This window comes from Stenella coeruleoalba (genome assembly GCF_951394435.1).
Source record: "Stenella coeruleoalba genome assembly, chromosome: 3".
Taxonomy (NCBI): Eukaryota; Metazoa; Chordata; class Mammalia; order Artiodactyla; family Delphinidae; genus Stenella; species Stenella coeruleoalba.
In genome coordinates, this window is record NC_137148.1 from 92,604,714 (window position 1) to 92,622,506 (window position 17,793).

Genomic DNA, 17,793 nt, shown 5'->3' on the forward strand with positions numbered 1-17,793 from the left:
AAAAGACTGGAAAATATTTGTGTATTTTATACAAATTCAAGATTTAATAACTTTCTTGATTTTTGTCTTTTTATTTATCATAATTACAATGTAATGATTTTTTTTTCAGCAGACCACATATAGATGTCCCCAAATCTCCTCCAGTTTACTGAACAAATATTGTGAACTTTTATGTTTGTTGTGAAAAAGGACTAGAAGTATTGACAAAGAGGAAGAAAGTCTGAGGTCCCTCTGTCCCCTCTATAAGGCTTAGGGGAGAAGGGAAACCAAGGAGGTCAGGCATTAAGGATTACAGAACTATCCAGACAGGTATGTGGGAGCCCAAGATACTAGTTCTACTAATAAACCTTCTCAGTTATGCTATGGGACACTGCAAGATTTAAAAGCAATCTTGCAGCTGGCCACTACTAACATGGAAAGTGCAGATGGTGTCCCAGAAGCAGTGGTGGAAATGAACAGGCCTGTAGTAGCCCTTCTGGTTTCCTATGGACTTGGAGTCATGAGCAAGGGATGCAGGAATTCCTTTTTGCCCCAAGGAGGAGATATGGAGGTGCCATCTGTGATGGGACCTGGTAGAGGCCCAGAGTAAGAACATCGAGGTTACCATCTGTGGGGCCATCTAGACTGGGGACAAACAGTTGGGACCGCAGGCCTAGAGATGGATGTTCTCACATCACCTCCAAACAGCCAGACATGGCCAGTTGTGTTAGGAAGCAAGGACTTTTCTGATGCACATAGAAGCCAATACCATGGCACTGGCCTTTGAGAAGAGAAAAAGCTTTATGGTGAGGTCCACCAGCAAGGAGACAGGAGGCAAGGGCAAATCCGTCTCCATGATCTGGGGTTTGGTCAAACTTTTATGAGTTAGGGAAGGATGGGTTGGTATGACGAAGCACTGGCAGGACAGATTTTGATCGCAACACCTTTAAACAAGACCATTTATGGTAAGGTCTGAAAAAGGGCTTTAACACCAGATCTTCCTGAACAATGGACCCTTCTTGTGAAGAAGTTCTGGCTTTCAAGTTCTGGCCGTGTCCCAGTCCTTTGATTCCACGGTGGGGAAAAACTTTGGTGCCAGGTGTTATTTCAGGTCAAAATATCCTCTTCTGCACATGTTCCAGTTACAGGACTCACAGTTTAGACTCAGTGCCCCTGCAAGATAACTTTGACATTCTGTTATTGATATGATAGGGCCAGTTTGAACTGGTCTGTGATGGTTACAGTTGCACCTTTGGGGTCAGGCAATCTAGCCACTCAGCAGCAAGGATCACTGGATTCAGAGGATGCCATGGTGGTCTGGGGACCCCTCCTTGCTGCTGCCAGGAGGGCATAGTAAGTCCCTTTTATCTATACAGTGGCCATCTCAGGGAAGTTGGAAGTGAGGGAGCAAAGTCTGAAAAACTGAAAATTTGGTAAAAAGGTCTAATTAAAACTACTGGGTGGATTACTACTACCAGTTCACTTCTGGGTATTTATATGAAGAAAAGGAAAACACTAATTTGAAAAGATACATGTACCCTTATGTTCATCGCAGCATTATTTACGAGAGCCAAGATATGGAAGAAAACTAAGTGCTCATTGATAGAAGAATGGATAAAGAAGATGTGCCATATATATATATATATATATATATATATACACACACACACACACACATACATATATATACACACATACACACATACATATATATATACACATACATATATATACACACACACATACATATATATATACACATACATATATATGTACATGTACATATATATACACACATACATATATATATATATATATATATATACACTCATATATACAATGGAATATAATTCAGCCATTTAAAAAGAAGGAAATCTTGCCATTTGTGACAACATGGGTGGACCTTGGGGGTATTATGCTAAGGAAATAAGTCAGAGAAAGACAAATAGCATACAATCTCATTTATATGTAAAATCTTAAAAAATAAAGGAAAAAAGTCTAGCTCATAGGTATAGAGAACAAATTAGTGGTTGCCAGGGGCCAGGCATTGGAGGTTGGGTAAAAATGGGTGAAGGGGGCCAAAAGGTACAAACTTCCTGTTATAAAAGCAGTCACGGGAATGTAATGTACAGCATGGTGACTATAGTTAATGATAAAGAAGTGTTTGAATCTCAGCTTTCACACTCAGTAGCTTTGGGACTGACCTGCAACAGGTGAAGTGCCTTCTCCACACCTCAGTTTCCTTCTCTGTAAACAGGAGCACCATCTGCTCAGGGTTGTTAGCAAAATCAGAAAGCACCAGAAAGTACCTGGTACCTAGTAGGCCCTCGCGGTGCGCAGTGGGGCTGAGTGGGGAGGATTGTGGCTCCGAATCCACACCCTGCCTGCCGGCCTGGGAAGGGACCACAGCTCCCCAACCTCACCTGCAACCCCGCAGGGCCGCCGCTGGAAGTGCTCAGTAAATGGAGGAGTACAGAGCCTCGAGCCTGGGCGTGCTTGTGCTGGTCTCTCAGAACCAAAAGGCACTTGGCTGTAAAGGAACATTTTCCAGTTGTTAAGATTTATTCTTAATTAGCTTGAATCCCTTCAGCTTTCCAGGCCAGTCCAGGAGTTGGCCTCTAGTTTGTCCTCAGGAGCAGTGGGCGGGGCGTGGCGGTGGGGACCGCGGGCAGCGGCTGGTCCACTCTACCTTGCCCAGGTCAGCCCCTCTGGCTCCGTGTCCTTGGCCTTGTCTTCCGGGGCCCCACAAGTAGGCTGTGTGCCCCAGAGTGGAGACCCGCCCGTGACCATGGCGCTAGGCAGGGTCCCACCTTCCAGAGCTCCAAGGAACCCCCATCACACACACCAGGTGACTCTGGGGTTTAGGAAGTCACTGCCCACTGTCCCCGCAATGGAACCCCTTCTTTAAGCATCACAAATTGGTGATACCCCTGCTAGGGTCCTTGGCCCGAGGCCCTTTTCCTTTCTCGCCTGTCCCCTTGTTCCCACACATCCTTTGGGTCTTTTCCTGTGATGAGCTTCTGCTTCCTGGAGCCTTGGTCCCCTACCTGCCCACCTCCTCACCTGTCTTATGTTCTCCAAAGTTCTTCTGGTATTGGGGCCCCATGGGTTTCTCTTTATTTTCCCTTTATGTGGATTTTTTCCTTGAGGCATAGCCCGAGCCTGGCAGGGCAGGGGTTCTTTCTGTCTACCTGTCACCCTGTGCCTGGAGCAGCATCTGGCATGCAATAGGTGCTCAGTGAATACCTGTCAAGTGCACCAGCATGGCCGGTGGGCGGGGGCCTGGACCTGGTTGTTGGCTGCCACCGGCCTGTGCCAGCACACTGCTGTGCCTGCCACTGTGGCACCCCCTTTTCTCATGGGGGTGCTAGTAACCTCAGCCCGCGGCGCCTCCTGTTCAGCCTTTTTGCCTACCCAGCAGCTTCTAATTCAGGTGCGTGCTTGGGAGATGCTCTCAGCTGTCAGCCCTGCCTTTGGGGGGCCGGATCCCTGCTTCTCTCATGCAGTCATTAAGTGCAGCTGGAGGCAGGACCCCCCTCCCACCTCTGGGCTGGAGGTGCCACAGGTGAGCGGCTGGGCCACCATTCTGCCTGCCACCCCTATTACCTGGGTATCTGGGCCCAGAGGGCAGGCTGGCCCAGGGGGCTCAGCGGGGGTGCCCTGCCTGGTCTGGTCATGCTGAGTGAACAGAGGGCTCACTGCCCCCTCTCCCTCGATGCAGGGCAGACGCTCTGGCTCCAGCTCCGGGACTATCTGGGACTCTCTGGGACCCCCCTGACCTAGCAGCCCCTCGTGCTGTAAGTCTCCCTGGACGGCAGGGCAACGAGGGAGGCTAGGGCCTGGGTCTGGGCCGACACAGCTCCTGGGGGAGGTGGAGGTCCCCAGAGAGAGCTGCCCTGAGCCAGGCCGGAGCAGTGACCCTGGAGTCGCAGCCCCTGTGCCCCCAGAGCACCCCGCAGGTGTCAGTGGGCCGTGGGGGAGCTGCTGAGGACAGGCCTCCCAACGGAGTGGCCCTGGGGCCCGAGACGAGCAGGGCCCAGCTCCCCATTTGCAGGGCAGGGTGGGGGAGGGACTGGGGTTCTGCTCGCGGCTGCCCGCTGGGCACGGGCTGAATCGCAGTAAATTATCTGATGGTCTTGTCCCCCGTGTTTGGCTGAGGCTGAGAGGCTGCGGTATGTGTGGCCCCCCAGGAGGCATGCGGGAACCTCAGCTTTGTCCGGCCGGCAGCTCCTCTGCCTCTTGGGGCCCCGGGGCATCCTGCGGAGACCTCTGTGTGCTGCAAGAACCAGCCAGTCTAGCACTTAACACATGAAACTTTATTAACATTTAACCAGCAAGGGGGGAAATTGAGACCAAAGGCTGTCCCTTCCCCTGGGAGGGAGGCCTTCATAAGGAATGGCTGGGAGGTGGGGAGCTCATTTGGCCTCTGGATGGGGTTGTATTTCCTGAGTTTGGGGTACTCTGAAAGGAAGTAACTGACTTTGGCAGAGGAAGGGAGGCAGCCTGTTGGGTCCAGCCTGCCCAGCAGCATCCTCTGCTCTGCCTCGCGGGGCCCAGGTGGCTGCGTGGGCTCTGGCATCTGGCCAGCCGTGCCTCCTTACGTGTGTGAGGGTAAGGTCAGTCCACCTGCCTCTGCCACCCCTCGGTGGAGGTGGCCTGTTGCTCCCAGAGACACCTCAGGTCACCGAAGTGGCCTTGTGGGGCACGTCTACACCCCAGCTGGCCATATACAGCTCCGAGAAGGCTCGCTTTGCCTTAGGCCAGAATTCTGGACTGGCCAGGGCAGCCCCTTTAGTCATCATCCTGGCTGGGGGTAGGCTCATGGCACCCCGCCCTCCCGGGGCCCAAATGCAGGCCAGGCCAGGCCCTTTCGGGTCAGGGACTTGTGCTGTGCGAGGGGGGCACCGTCCTCCAGGAAGGCCAGCATGAAGAAGCAGGTGCGTCACTGGCTTCCTGGGGCCTCGGGGTCACTGTGCTCACAGCCACCTTGTCTTCTGGAGGCCCCTGAGCATCCAGCTTCCCTGTGGATGTAGAGGTCAGGGGGTCGTGGGGACGTGCGGGGCCTTGGGGCAGCTCTTGGGGCACTGCCCTGACTCTGTCGTGGCTGTGCTGGTCACTGCCCTGGAAGGGGCGCTGGCTGCAGGTGCCACAGGGCAGCAGGAGCATCCTGGGCCTGGCGGCGCTGTCTTCAGCAGGCTGGGCAGAGCCGGTGGCTGGGGCCTCAGTGGCCTTGCAGGGCCAGGCCTGTCATGCGGCCCTGGGGGTGGCCCAGCCAGGCGCTGCAGGGGAAGGGACCCAGCCTTCCGGCTCAAAGCTGATGTCCGCGGGCCACTTGCCTGTGGCCTCATGGTTCACTGGGAGGTTCGGGAAGGAATTCCATTGCCGTGGCCGCAGCCGATCCTGAGGGCTGTCCTGGGCTGGGGGCGGACAGGCCAGACTTGGAGCCTCCGAGGCCCCCAGAGGGAGGCCTGCGCCCATGATCCCCTCATGCTGCTGCTGCTCCTTGGCCTTCCAGACGGCTGGGCTGGGTGAGGGTCCGGGCTACTTGTGCTGGGCAGGTGGGCCAGGGAGGGCCAGTCCGTCCTCTCCGGGGAGCATCCTGATGCTGGGAGGGGTAGGGAGAGGCCCAGGGGCCTCGTGGGGAGCTCCTCAGATTTTGCTGGAAATGAACAGACTGGGTCAGCTTCTCCACACGGCCGTTCAGCCTGCGCAGAGTGGGCCCGTGGGGCCCAGCGTGGCCGCCCCAGCCCAACACTGAGAGCAGCCTTCCAGGCCTTTGACCTCTGGTATCTGCCAGAGGTCAGATGGCTGCCTCTGGTGTGGTGGCTGCCCTGATGCTCAGCCCTGGTGTGGTCGGCTGAGTGTTAGAGCAGAAGAGCAGATGGATGGGGGTGAGGAGGAAGGCCCGGGGCTCACCCCACTGCTCACTGCCCCAGAGGGTGACTCGGGAGGAGACCGCAGCTGAGCCCATCTGGCGGGGAGCAAGTCACACTTCATCCTGCATAGCTCAGCCATTGAGGCCTGCAGCTGCCTGAGCACTGTGTCATCTTCCAGGGCCCAGGCCCGGGACAGCGTGTCCTGCAGGCCTTCCAGGGGCAGCTTCAGGAAGCGTTCTAGGGCTGTGGATGCTGTCAGGGCAGTGGGGGCCCCACTGGGAAGGCTCAGCCCCCCGCATCCTGGGGCACCTCCAGTGGGCTGCGGCTGTGTTTCACTGTGCGCCACACCTGGGGGTCCAGCTGTGCCTGGGAGAGCCATGGCCAGGGCCATAGCAAAGGGCGTTCTCTGGAGGGCACACTGCCCAGCTTGCGTGCCGGCTGGCCGTCCCTCTGCCACAGCCTGCGTGCTCCATGCTCAGGCCCACTTACTTTTGTGTACCTTGAGGACTGTGTATGCCATGGCCGTGAGCACATGCTTGCCCCATAGGATGTAGGTGTCCCAGAGCTTCAGGGTGAGCAAAAAGGGGGTCTGTGGGGACAGTAGGCACAGGAGGGTCAGCGTGAGCAGGGCACAGTGGGGGTCCCAGCACAGGCTAAGAACCCCCCCCCCCCACCCTGCATCTGCCTCTGGTTCCTACAAACCCCCCAGGCTGCATCAGACAAAGTCCTACAGCTCCTCATCTGGGTGGGCTTGCCCTGGTGGGGTCGTGGCTCCTGGACGAAGATGCTCCTGCTAGGCCACTCAGGTCCTAAGGGCCTGGCCAGCACGACTACTAACCTGGGGGCAACAGAGACTGTCCCACACTCGGTGGGAACACCTCAGCGGAGCACGACACTGGTTTGCCTGCACCCAGGGCTGACCCAGCCTGCTGGATGGGAGCCAAGGCAGAAATGGCTGGTCCCTGGGACTTTGAGGTGCTCCGCGCCCACCAGGAAGGCTCTGGGCTGCCCCTCAGACGTCCCTCAGGAGAGGCCTGGCATGTCCGGGGGTGGGGCTAGGCCTGGGCCCTCCCCAGGCGTCAGGAGTGGGGGCAGGGAGCGCCTTGGGGACCCAGCGTCCCTGGGCAGCCTTACCTGGTCGATGAAGCACTTTAGGAACCACTTGGTGGTGTAAATCCCCGTGGACACCTGCTCCTTGTCCTAATGGCAGACACGGGCTCAGGGCCTGCCCGCTGGGCCAGAAACTTCCCTGTTTCAGGGCCCTGTGCAGCTGCCCCCAGGGCCCGGGGGGACGTGCTGCCCATGGGCCTGCTCGGCTTGAGCTCGCCCCTGCCCCCCAGGAGAAGGAGAATGAAGCCTGCAGGAGGGCCAGGCCCCCGAAGTGGACGTGGGACAGCGCCTCTGTGGTGGGGGACGACACTTCCACTCACCAGGTGTTGCTTCTGCTGGGGGAGGGCGCTGCCTAGAACGTGCTCGTGATGGGCCTGGAATCTCAGCAGTTTGGGGAACCCCGGAATGAAGAAGACTGAGGAGCGCCTGGACCCCCACAAGTCAGAGCCGTGCCCGGGGGGTGTCGAGTACTGCAGGTGTCCCCGGCAGTGACCCCAGCATGTGGGGCCCTCCCAAGCCCTGGCTGGACATGCCCTTCCCGGGCAGGACAGCCTGTGAGGCCGGGGCGGCCGGGGTACAGGCCCCGCTCCCGGAGGGCCAGCTCAGCTGGTGCCCTGGGCCAAGGGCCGGGCGGGCCTCTGGTCCTGGCACTCACCCTCCCCAGAGCAGCCACAGTGTGGGATGGGGGTCCCAGTAGTAAGGGACAGGGCGTGCGGCCCACGGGGTGGGGGACAGGGGTGTGCCTGGCTGTTTCCTGGGCTTGGCATCCAGGCTGGGGGCACAGGAGGGGGTGCTGCGGGGCTTTGTCTGGCCATGGGCTTGGAGGGCATTAGGGGATGGCAGGCATGAGGCAGAAGGACCAGCAGGGAAGGGAGAGTTGTCTAGATGTGGCCGGGACTGAGGGCCGTGGCTCCAGGACCCAGAGGGCAGCGTGGGGAGCCAGGGCCCTTCGCTGATGGGGAGATGGACTGGGCTGGGGTCCCCGCCAGCCCTGCTGCCAGGGGAACTCTGCGGGGAGACCCCTGGCCCTGAGGCACACCCAGCAGTCCACGTCAGGCACCTACCATGAGTGGCGTGCTTCTCGTCAGTCATCAGCTGGACCAGCGCCCAGAAGGTGTCCTCCTCGCTCAGGAACATCAGCAGGACGGCCACAACCTGTTTCATGCCCTGGCAGTGCCCACCTCCTGCAAGAGCCAGACGCACATGGAGGCCTCCTCTGCCCCCTCATCACACTCCCACCTCATCTCCTAGACGGCTCCTGCCCGGCTGAGCTCACACCGCCTTGGAGGGGCCCACCTGAGATGCCCTCCGGGCTGGGAGAGCTCCGTGCCTGAGGCTCTGGGCGCTGTCCTGAAGTCCCCTTTCTCAGATGAGGCATGCAGGGTGATGGGGTCTGAAGGTCCTGCCGTGAGAGCAGGCAGGGGGCCTGACTGTGGCCCATGCGGGCCTCGGAGGGCACAAGGCCAGGAGACTGGCCCAAGACCCCACTGTAAGCAGCCCGTGGGGTCCTCTCAGCTGGTGTTCCTGGAGGGAATGTTCTGGAAAGAGCAGGTGGGGTGGGAGCTACCTCCGTGGGGGCCCACAGGCATCTAGGTTACTGGGAACGTCCATCCCTGCTAAGTTTCCGATTAATAATATGGCATCTTCAGGATCAAAACTCAAGTTTCATGACCACAGCGATGCTTATTAGGCCTCGAGCTAACTTGTTACAAAAACTTTCTGCTGAGGCCAGCACCTGGCAGCCCTGCCAAGCGCGGGGCTCGCGCAACCCAGGAGTCGGGGGCCGTTTCTGTCCTGAAAAGCAGAGGTCTGCACCCCAGCCTTTATGTCTCAGTCTGAGACTGGGGAGCCCCTTGCATCATCTCTGTGACCCTGTGCGCCTGCGTACTGACCAGTGTGAAGACCCCCTGGAAGGCGCAGGGCCTGAGCTTGGGTACACTCACAGTGTCTACATGGAGTAGGCCACCAGCACACGGAACAGGGCTTGCTGCCTGGGGAAGGGGACACAGGGGTGCTTGTTTCATGCTGAGGATCTTAGTTTCATGTCGTCTGACAAACCCTCACGACAAAACAGGTGTGTTTAAGAAATAAGCCAAAAAAGCAGTGAAGTCTTCAGGGCACTTCGGTGTTAAATATTTTTCAGGAGTAAAGTCTACATGCAATGAAACGCAAATATCCCAGGTATACAGCTTGACGAGTTATTTTCTTTATTTTTGCAGCTTGCACACATTATAGTTGAGTCTCTGGGACGTACAGCCCCGTGGGTTTTCATCCACAGGCGGGGCCGCTGCATCTGCGCTCCAGCTCAAGCTCCCAGACCATCAGCCCCAGCAGCCGCTGATCCTTATCCTCCTGGGGCTGTGCCTTTTCCAGAACGTCCTATGAATGGAATCATACATGGGTCTGGATTCTTTCTCTTAGCAAAATGTGTCTGACTCATCCATGCTCCTGAGTGAAGCAATAGCTTGTTCCTTTGTGTCCCTGAATCGTAGTCCATTTCATGGAATTCCACGGTTTATCCGTTCCCTCGTTGAAGATCATCTTGGTTGTTTCCAGTTTTTAACGATCATGAACAAAGCAGTGAAGATTGCGTGCAGGTTTTATGTGGATGCAAATTTTCAACTCCTTTGGGTAAATACGAAGGAGCGTGACTGCTGAGCACATGGTGCGAGTATGTGCAGTTTTGTAAGAAACCGCCAAGCTGTCTCCCACAGTGGCTCCACCATATGCATCCCCACCGGTGCTGGACGAGAGTTCCTGATGCTCCACGTCCTCGCCAGCACTTTGCGTCTGATTCCATGTGAGTCCTTTAGTAGATATACAATTGGAAAATCTTTTCTCCCACTCTGTAGCTTTCTTTTTCATTCTCTTAACAGTGTCTTTTGCAGAATGAAAGTTTTACATTTAGATTCAGTTGTACTTGTCAGTTCTTTCTCTCATAGGTGTCCTCTCTCTCACCTGGCTGGCCTCTTCCCCAGTGTCCATGGTCTTACCCCGTCCTGACTGTCTGGTTTTCTAATGCCACAAGCAAGTCCCCCCACCCTGCAAACAAGCCAGAGGTTTAAGATAGAGTCCCAAGTTGGGACACGGCCACATCCACTCGTTTGTGTATCCAGTAGGCTGCGTTCTTGGACAACAATGGCTGGGCCTGAAGTCTAACATATTTACCATCTGGCCCATTACACGCAACTTCCCAGATTTTGTCCCCAGGTCTGTAGATGGGCAAGGGTGGCGGGCACGTCGGGGCCCACCAGGCTCATCCCTTATGCCCTGGGCTCCTATCTCCATGAGGCCTGCAGCCTGGTGGCCGTGGGGCGATGGATGTGCCGAGGGCCAGTGGCGTCTGACTCGCCCTGGGCCTGGCCTTGGAGGTCAGCAGAGACACAGACATACTCTCCTGGCCAAGGCAGACATGGGGCCACCCCACTTTGGTGCCCATGGAGCCCCCTTGGTAGAGACATCTCATTGTGAGAGGAGAGTGAAGGGTCCGGGGTGACCACTTGGGCAGCACAGCCCACGTTGGCCTTGCTGATCTCAGCACCACCGTGGTCAGACCCCTCTTCTCTCTGATCGGGGCTCTGATGAGCATCTCTTCGTCCAGAGTGAGCTTGACCTGCTGGCTAATCATGGGTGCCCCGAATCTGCTGGCAGAACCTGTTCTCCTGCCCGCCCATACGGTCTCCTGGGCAGTCAGGCTTTTCACCCCACACACAGTTACCTGGGTTGGAACAGGTTGTTCAGAAAGCAGGGAGGGATTGGGAGAGCTGCTCCCTGGCTGTGTATTAGGGGAGTACAGTAAATGCTTCAGGTGTAGCAACGGGGTCCAGATCATGTGTAAGAAAAGAATCCTTGTGGGTTTTTTTTTTTTTTTTTTTTTTTTTTTTTGCTGTATGTGGGCCTCTCACTGTTGTGGCCTCTCCCATTGCGGAGCACAGGCTCTGGACGCGCAGCCTCAGCGGCCATGGCTCACGGGCCCAGCCGCTCCGCGGCATGTGGGATCTTCCCGGACCAGGGCACGAACCCCTGTCCCCTGCATCGGCAGGCGGACTCTCAACCACTGCGCCACCAGGGAAGCACCACACTTTATTTTTATAAACGATGGAAACGGTCTAAAAGAGCAGAAATATATAGCTAAAAACATCAAGATGGGGCATCATTTTGACCCCTCCCACTCGCATTCAGTCCATCTGGGCTCCGGTCCAGCCTCTCTGCTGCCTGGCGCCCCTCCTCTCCCACGGGGCCCTCTGGGGCCCGTTGAGCCTGTCTGGCCGGCCCCCACTCTCCCCTCGGCCTCCCGCCCCCTGCCCTGTGCCCCACACCTCTGCCATTGCTCCTCATGTGCCCACTAGCGCCCCCTCAAGGCTCAGTCAGGCCAGGGGTCAGGCATCCCGCCACCCCAGGTCCACGGCCTCGCCCTCGCCCCGGGGGGCCCTGGGAATCCACTTGATGCCGTAGCGCTCCCGGAACATGATGTGATTTCAGAAAGCGCGGGTCACATCCAGCTCTGCCTGTCTTACACCCGGGGCGTACAGTCAGGACTGCTCCTTCGTTCCCTGTGGGCGGGGCCAGCGTCAGGCGGAACCCGTACCAACAGCCGCAAGTACCGCGAGAGAGCGGGCGCTGGGCGGACCGCGGAACGTGAGCTGTTTCCGTAGAAAGCTCATTTTGCTTGTTTCTGAAGCTGGGGCGGGTTACGAGTGACGCCCACGTGCAAGGCCCAGACCCCTGCCAGTTAAGAAGGCACCGTCCAGGCCAGCTGGACCCCTCCTCCGCCCCCAGCATGGGGCCTTCCAGGATGACAGGGCCCGCCGGCCCTGAGCTTGCCCCCCAGGCTGCTCCCAGGTACGGGGTGGTGGCGGGGGGGGGGCGGGGAGGGCGGGCGGCTGGGCCTCTGTTCCTTGACACCCGCCGGAGTGGCACAGCAAACAGGCGGGAACAGGCTAGGCGGGGCGAGGGCTCACTGCCTTCGCCTCTGATAGTCACCTGCTCCTCGTTTCCCAAGCGTGAATCTGGCACCAGCCAGACTCAGGGCCCCGGGGAACGGGGGGCTTGGGCTCCCATCACCCTGACGCTGAAACAGCCCAGGAGGAGTGCGGAGCTCCACAGCCCTGACACCCCCCTCTCAGACCCCTGGTTAAGAAGGCGAAAAGTATCCTTGGGGAAAAGTATCCTTGGGGCTCCCCTTAGGCCTAACAGACAAGCATGTTTCCAGTGTCAGAGCTTTTTTTGGTATAGAGGGACATTCTTGACCTCCGCATATTATCTTGATCTCTGTATGTATCTGCCTGGTTTTCGGGGGACCCTTTAAGAGCTTTGGGACTGAGCTTGATTCTGGGTGTGTTCCCACAATTATCAGTGGGTGTTCACCACATTCTTAGCTTCTTAGGTTAACGTGTTTTCGGGCTGCTTGTAGAAGCGTGACCACCACCGTCACACCCACTCTGCTTCATTTACCCTGCTGCTCCTACATGGTCTGGGCACAAAGAGCAGCCTCCCCGGGCTATGTGACCTGGGGGTCCCCTCGGTGGAGAGGCGGGGCTGAGCGGTGGGAACAGGCCGGGTGCAGGGACCTCTCTGGGGCGATGGGAAAAGACCTGTTTCTTGTCCTGATTCAGGTTTGGCTTTGCCTTCTCCTTTCATGGTTTCTGTGGGTGTCTCCTTGCTCTTTCCCCTTGGTTTCTATCCCTGGCTGTGTGACTCTGCCCCTCCCCCCTGCTCTCTGGGAGGGCTTATTTTGATTCCAGGTGGCATCTATCCATCTCTGGATCCAGTGTCTGCACTGGGCCAGACGGGATGAGCAGCAGGGGGGTTGTGCAGGGCCTTCCTGCCAGGCGGGCCTGGGGGCTGTGAGCCTGGGAGGTGCCAGGAAAGCACTGGGGATGGGCAAGGGGTCCCCGAGGTGCAGCCCTCCCCACAAGCTTCTGATGGCCTGGCCTGTGAGTGCTGCCCCTGAGCAGGTGGACAGGCTGTACGTGGTATTTCCCTTTGTCTCTGCTTTCACCTTCTCCACATCCAACAGGAGAGACCATACCTGACCTCGAACGTGTGGGGGGGATTACTTTGTAGACCCGCCACTGCATCTGCGGGAGAGAAGCCAGCCCTGAGACAGGTGGGGAGGACTCCGAGGAGGAGACGGGGCGAGAAGCATCTGGAAGATGCTCGGAAGGAGCCGGGTCTGCCTAGACCTGGGCCTGGCCTCTCAAAACTAAGAGCGGACTGTGGCCCCAGCTGCTCCCTTCCTGCAGGTCCTGGGCTGGGCTGGCTGCGGCTCTGGCATCGGATTCTCCCCAGGCCTTGTGGGGCACCCAGGCCAGCGCCTTTCAGGGTCAGGATGCTCAGCCTTCTACCTTCTCACTGCCCTGGTATTTACTCCAGTTCCACAGCATCTTCACCCACTTGTTGGCTTGCTCAATCTCCTGGGCTTTTTTTGATGGAAAATGGGAAATGGTGGTGTTGGCCCAGCTGCCAGATTCTTAGGGTGGTCCTGATGGGGGTGAACTCAAAAGGGCCAGGAGAGGCACAGATCCCTCCCAGCCCGAGGACACCTCGCCAGCTTTGCGGTCAGGGGTGGCAGGGAACCACAGCTGCGCCCGTGACCTCCTCTTGCCAGTACAGCACGGACGGGCTCTTACCCTTGCCAAGTGGGTGCTGAGGCCCTGGGTGCTGAGGCTAGGCAGCACCTCCTGACTGGAAGGCAAGAGAAGCAGAGTGTGAGGCCCTGCACCGGGCCGGGTGCCTGGAAGGCCCCACCCACCCCCATCAACCCCCAGGTCTCAGCCCAGGAAACTCCGGAGGTGGGGGCTGACCCCAGGAGGGTGCTGGCTCGGGGGTGGGCTGCGTGCCCTCGCGGCCCCTGCCTGCCGGAGAGCGGAGGCCCTGGCTCAGGTGTTTCGGGTGAGTCGCTGCCCAGGGCCTCGCCCTGTTCGAGACCGCCCTCCTGCAGACAGGATGCCGCCCTCCAGGAGCCCAGCACCCGCAGCCTGCCCCGGGCCAGCTCCATCCAGATACACGTCTCCTCCTCTCTCCCCACACCATGGCCGGGCCTGGCCTTCTTCCCCGAGTGTCCTCCAGGCTGAGGGGTCAGGTCGTGTTCCGCTGCAAACTCTCCTGCCTCTGTCACCTTCCCGTGAGCTTCTGAGGCCGGGTCCTGCCTGCCCTCTCCCCCTGCTCATCCCTGCAACGCCTGAGGCCACACCTTGCACTACCCTCTGGGACCGTCCCATGTGGCCGCTTGGCTGGGCCCACCAGATCCTCAAAGACCTGTGGCCCAGGCGCCCCTTACGCTGTGGCCACGCTCTGCAGAGCCTGCTGACCAGGCTGAGGCCTCCCTCTGACCCCGGAGGCAGAGGCCAAGGCTGTGCATGGAGGCCTCGCGGCTGAGGCCCAGGCCTGGACTGGCGCCCAGCCCCACCCCTACCGCCTGCCGAGCCCTCTCATCTCCAGCCCGGTGCAGACCCTGACCCACTGTTGCCACCAGGGGTCGAGGCTCTGAGCTGGGGCGATGGGTCCCGCCTCCAGAGAGGTCTTTCTGCAAATGGAAGCCTGCCCCGAGGTGGGAAGGAAGGGCATGCTGATGACTAATGGCAAAAATCCTAGCCTGTCGGTGACTTTGTACAGTGAGAGGTCAGTGTCTTCCCCTGGATCCACTGGAGCCCTTGCGTGGAGTCCCTGAAACCCAGATGGGCCCATGGTGAGGGCGCAACCAGGGCCAGAGATGTGGGGAAAGGAGAGGCGGGATGGCTCCCCTGCCCTGTGTCCCAGGGGCACAGCACCAGACCCGCCTGCCTGAGTGGGAGCTGCCTGGGCCTCCCCTGCTGGCACCTGGCTAGGGTCCTGCCTGGGCCACCTGGTCCTGCTTGCTGTGACCCCGACCCGGGCATACCTGCTCCTCCTGGTGAAGATATCCTCCCCGGCTCTGCCTGCTCAGCCTTGGCTGTGATCCCCGCCTGGAACATAACTGCTCCTGCTGCCTATGCTTCCCACTGGGCTGTACCTACACATACCTGGCGATGGGCCGCACCTGGGCCTCACCTGCTCCTCCTTGGCTACGATCTCACCAGGGACATACCTGCTCCTGCTGGCTGTGCTGGCTGTCATTCCCCACCTGGGCCTCACCTGCTACTGATGACTGTGATCCCGGCCTGGGCCTCCCCCGCTCATGCTTGACTCTGATTCCTCCTGGGACATACCTGCTCCTGGGGGCCACGATCCTCAACTGGGCTGCTATGAGTCCTGCTTGGGGGATGTACCTGCTCTGACTGGTGACGATACCCACTTGGGCCTTACCTGTTCTACCTGGCTATGATCCCCACCGGGCCTCACTTTCCTGGGCTGCACCTGCTCTCAGTGTCTACGATCTCTGCTGCGGCCTCACCTGCTCGTATTTTGATGTTATTTCAGCTCGTTCCAAGGCCAGCAGGGTCTCCAGCTTCTGCATGTCTGATGCTACAAGACAAAAAAGTCCATATATTCCAGTGCACTAAAGAACTTCAGGGAACCAGCAAGTTGAAGTTGGCTCCCTTTTGGCAGCTCTCTGGTCTGTCTGATCAGAGGGGGAGAAAACTGTGCCACCTAGGCGGCTGGCATCCCAGTTGGCTGGTCATGGTTTGCACCCACACCTCCTAACACTTCCACTTCCAGACTCCCCTCTCCCAGCCGCCTGAGAAATTCTGTCACAAGGAGATGATGAGGAACAAGAAGGGGGCCAGGAGGCCCAGGTGAAGTGCTGAGCCGCAGCGCAGCGGGGCGTGCTCCTGGCCTCGGGCGCTGAGGAAAGGAGAGGGCAGCTGCTGGCTGGGGAGGGGCTCCTGCAGCTTCCGCGAATCACGTTTTGCTCAGGCATCAGAAGTACGAGCCACAGCGGAATTCCCTGGCGGGCTGGTGGTCAGGACTCTGCGCTTCCACGGCAGGGGGCACTGGTTCGATCCCCTGGTGGGGAAACTAAGATCCCAAATGTCCTGTGGCGTGGCCAAAAAAAAAAAAAAAAGTATGAGCAACAGAAAAAAATTGATAAACTGGACTTTATCAAAGTGAAAAACTTCTGTGCTTCAAATGACACCATCAAGAAAATGAGAAGATAGCCCACACAATAAAAATATTTGTAAATCACCTATCTGATAAGGGGCCTACTATACAGAATATATAAAAACTCCTAGCTCAACAATAAAAAGAAGCAGCCCAATTAGAAAATGGGCAGAAGACATGAACAGGCCTTTCTCCAAAGTCTACCCAGCTTTAGAGAATAAGGCCAACAGGTGTAGGAGAAGCTGCCCAACCTCACCAGCCATCAGGGAGATGCAAACCAAGAACACAGGACACACCACTTTCTCGCCCACGGAATGGCTATTACCAGTAACATGAGGATGCGGAGAGATTGGAACCCTCCTGTACCGCAGGCAGGAAATAACGATCTGGGCTACAACACGGATGGAAATGATGCTCAGGGAAAGAAATAGGACCCAAGAGACCGCATGTTGTATGATTCCATTGATCTGAAATGTCCAGCATCACCAGATCCAAGACAGAAACTGGATCATTGGTCCCCAGGGCTGGGGAAGCGGTGGTGGGTATCTGCTGATGAGTAAGAGATTTTTTACGAGGTAGTGAGATGTGGAAATAGTGGTGATGGTTGCACTGAATGGTATACTTTAACAGCTAAATTTGATGATGTGTTGAGTTTAAGAAAAAGAGCTCTCTAAGCCAGATTCCCCGTCTCAGCCCTAGGAGACCCTGAAGGTGGCAGCTGAGAAACTGCACGTAGATGAAAATACTGCCAGGGTGGCGCCGGGCTCCTGCCCGCTAGGCTCTTCCCAGGACCACTCATCCACCCAGAATGGCCCCACTCGGGAGGCAGAGCAGGGATTGGGGACCAGGGGCCTCTAGGACAAGATGCTCATACCTACTCCATTCAACTTAACTCGCAGTTGATTCTAGCTGGTGAATCAGCTCAGACAACACATCAGCTGATCAGGAATGTGTTGGTTTGGGAAAAGGATGACATATTTGACGTCAGGCAGCCTTTGTGCTGCTGAGACCATCTCTCGGTCCACAATTCTGAACAAGGCAAAGGGGGAAGGGCCTCATTTCCCCTGTTGACACAGAGGCACCCACTTGTTCCTGGACAGGCACAGAAGGCCCAACCTATAGGGCACACAGGTGGCGTGTGTGGGGCTGGTGACTCATCGAGAGCACTGGGGGCAAAGCGCTGCACTGAGTGAGGCCCTGTGTCCCCACCCCAGCCCACAGGCCAAACGTCCGCATGTGGCCAGTCTCTCTGATCTGGGGCCGGATGAACAGGACACCTCTAGGATCCAGAGCACAAGCACAGGGCTTGGAGTGAGCACTGGGCTCTGGCGTTGCCGACGCTCTGACGTCCTCCCCCCGCTCTCCTCTGTTCTGCTGGTCTCCCTCCTCCACCCACACACCTCATCCCCTGCATCCTCCTCTCCGACTGTCATCTTCCATCACTTCTCCATCCTCCCTCCTCCTCCCTCAGCTGCTTCACTGTCCTCAGCCAGCCCCTCGCCTCCACCCTCCACGTCTGCCCCACTCCCATACCTACTCCTCCTTCCACCTCAGCCACGCTTCCTTCTCCCCCCACTCCTCCTTCATGCTGTCCTCCACCTCCTCTGCCATTTACCTTTCCTGCTCTTTGTCCTTTCCCTGTCTCACCTCCCCTCCTGCCTCCATCCTCCTGCATCCAGCTTTCCCCCTGGAGCCATCTGTTTTCTGCATCTTCCATCCATCCCCTCCTTCCCCTCCTCCTGCATCATTTCTCTCTCCTCCTCCACTGCGCCAGGTAGCTAAGCTCTGACCTTGGGCTCCTCAC

At 57.7% G+C, this 17,793-nt stretch overlaps 1 long non-coding RNA gene across 1 annotated transcript in view; it reads left to right on the plus strand.

The window, feature by feature from the left end:
• Positions 1-11,657: 11,657 nt before the first annotated feature.
• Positions 11,658-17,793, plus strand: part of LOC307183715 — a 341,632-nt gene continuing 335,496 nt past the window's right edge. Inside the window, exon 1 of the long non-coding RNA XR_013827560.1 lies at positions 11,658-11,807. This is a non-coding gene — a long non-coding RNA (uncharacterized lncRNA). The remainder of the gene's footprint in view (positions 11,808-17,793) is intronic.